A 2,816-nucleotide genomic window follows, 5' to 3' on the forward strand; every position below is an offset into this window, starting at 1 on the left:
TGTGTGTGTGTGTGTGAGTGTGTGTGTGTGCGTGCCTGGAGAAAGGGCACAGTTGTTGGCCAAACTATTTCTGAATAGCGAGATGAAAAGTTAAAAAAAAGTCCTACCTGGTCAACAATTTCTTTACACCAGAAAACACACGTTTAACCATTTCTTACGAACGTATAGAAATATATGGTAAAATATTTTGAGTCTAAATATTTTGATTAGATAAAGCCATTTTTGCAACATGTTCTTCTCGAAGGGTTCAAAATGAGCTGAAATTGGGCCAACATTGTAAGGTTAATGCCATTTATCTCCAGACTTTGTTTGTACACCCCGTGTCACAAAACGTGGCATGTCTTTACAACTACTCGAGATATTTGTACAATTTAACAATCAGCGCGTTCAGCTTTGAATTTGCTACAATTACCTGTCCCTGTGGTTTAATGCACCTCGCATAATTTAGCAAAATTTGATCAATTTTTGCATAATTTCTCATTATTTTTCTTTACCATTCTTTGTTAAAATTAACAAAATCGCATAATTTCACATTTTGAGGCTCATTTTGAATAATTTCAGACTTTTTCTTGCATAAAATAACGGGGACAGAATTACAAGACAAAAATATGCCCTTATATCAATATCTAAAATTTCCTACAATTATTTCTACACGAAGTGAGAGAGAGAAAAAAGCAGAAACAATGTGTTGAGGTATCATCTAAAGTTTATTACGCAGGGACATGAAAAAAAAACCCCAGAGAAAAGAAAAACAAAGAAAAAAAAAACATTCGAGACGTGAAGACAAATAAATGAAAGAGTTACCGTAGCGTATTTCCACTTGAGAGACGATGAGGGAAAAAAAAATTATTGTATAATAATCATCTTTGGCAGCAAAATCACGAAAGAAACAAAAAAAGTGAGAAAAAAAAGTGAAAGTGGCTCAAAACATACTTGACTTCTTTTTTTTTTTTTTCCAACCTCAGACAGGGAAGACAGTACAACAAAGACAACGTAAGTACACGTCAAAGGTCACATGGAGGTCAAAGTAAACACATGTCAAAGGTCATGTAGAGGTCAACGTAAGTTGGCAACGGTCATGTAGAGTTCAACGCGTAAGTACATGTCAAAGGTCACGTAGAGGTCAACGTAAACACATGTCAAAGGTCACGTAGAGGTCAACATAAGTACATGTCAAAGGTCACTTAGGGGTCAACATAAGTACATGTCAAAGGTCAAATACATGTCAAAGGTCATGTAGAGGTCAACGTGAAAGTACATGTCAAAGGTCACATTGAGGTCAACATTTGTACAATTCAAAGGTCACGTAGAAAGAACCATCTGTCGAGCAAACAATTTTCACAAACGTTTTTCTCAAACTAGGAATACCGTACAGATAAAATGCCTCTATGCTCTTTCACCTTGTCAAAAAATTATTTTTTTAAAAATAGAAAAGCAAAACTGCAGACAAGTCAGGTAGTATTATGGTCCATCATAAAACGGCAAGAAGTTAAATTTATCAAGACAAAAAAGACATAATATAGACAAAAAGATCCAGAATTTATACGTCATTTACATGATACAAAAAAATCGTCTCTATGACCTCCGATGAAATGGTAATATACACACCATCTCAGTAAAGGAAACTCAAGTTTGGTCAAAGACGATAAAGAAAAAAAAATCACAAAAATATAAAACTTTGGTGAGCCGATAATCAAGAATCCAATCAGGAAATGACCCTAAAAGAGATTTCCGTGAACTTGGCAAGCAATAAATTACATTCCAGAAAATTCGCTGTCACACATTTCAAACTACTAAGCCTCATAACTTTTAACGAGACGCGAATACTGTATTCTACACGTGCTGATATGTGTGGGTGTAAAGGAGTTATGCTGGTTCCACAATTTGGTAAAAACTTGCATTAAAGCTGCTGCCCGTTTTGTAGTTCACAACGGATGTAAGAGACGATAAAACTTGTCAATGATAGCAAAACTTTCAGACAATGAGTTGTAGAAAATGCTGCTCACTAGGACAAATGTGAGAGAGACAACGTGGTGAAACCGGGCGCTCGTCAAAATAATGAAATCAAAGAAACAGGCATTTTCCCTGCAGTCGGCTAATTTTTTTCAAATTTTCTTTTTTTCAGCAGAACACCTTCCATATCCATTTATAAACACATTTCTGTGTAGATTTTACTTTGAAAAAAATATTGATCAAAGTCACACAAAAAAGTAAATTTGCAGTTTCCAGGGACATTATTCTTTGGAAGCGGTCAAACTTTGGCGGCCATTTTCTCTCAAATTTTACCTCTGACACCAGGCCACCCCACCTCATCCAATCGCAAAATTTCTCAACTTCTTTTCAAGATAGATGGATATCTTTTTTCATCAAAAGCAAGACAAATGAACAAGCTTTAAGATGACAGCACTAACTCCACATGCCCTAAATATTGACGAGCGCCTGATTCCACCGCGTCATGACACAAATGTTCACACGATCTACTCCTACTACATACAGACCAAGTAAACAATGGCCGCTGGTATTTGAGAAACTATTGAAATCCCCTTTTTAGTCTCAGTAAAAGTTTTACGGCACTTGCGACACAATAAGGTGATATATTATAAGTGCCAAAGATTACAGGTGCGACAATAGAATAACAAACATAAAAAAGGAGGAGGAGAGATAAAGACGATAGTTGTTTGATAGGAAAGAAGGAGCAAACCGCACCAGAGCACCCACCAACCACCCACATTGAAATATCCCCCATATCACAGTCACACATGTGCACAGCTGGAAAACAAAAGCGATATGTATCGACATCATCTCACGCCTGAAAA

The sequence above is a fragment of the Aplysia californica genome, unplaced genomic scaffold (assembly GCF_000002075.1).
Source record: "Aplysia californica isolate F4 #8 unplaced genomic scaffold, AplCal3.0 scaffold01193, whole genome shotgun sequence".
Lineage (NCBI taxonomy): Eukaryota > Metazoa > Mollusca > Gastropoda > Aplysiida > Aplysiidae > Aplysia > Aplysia californica.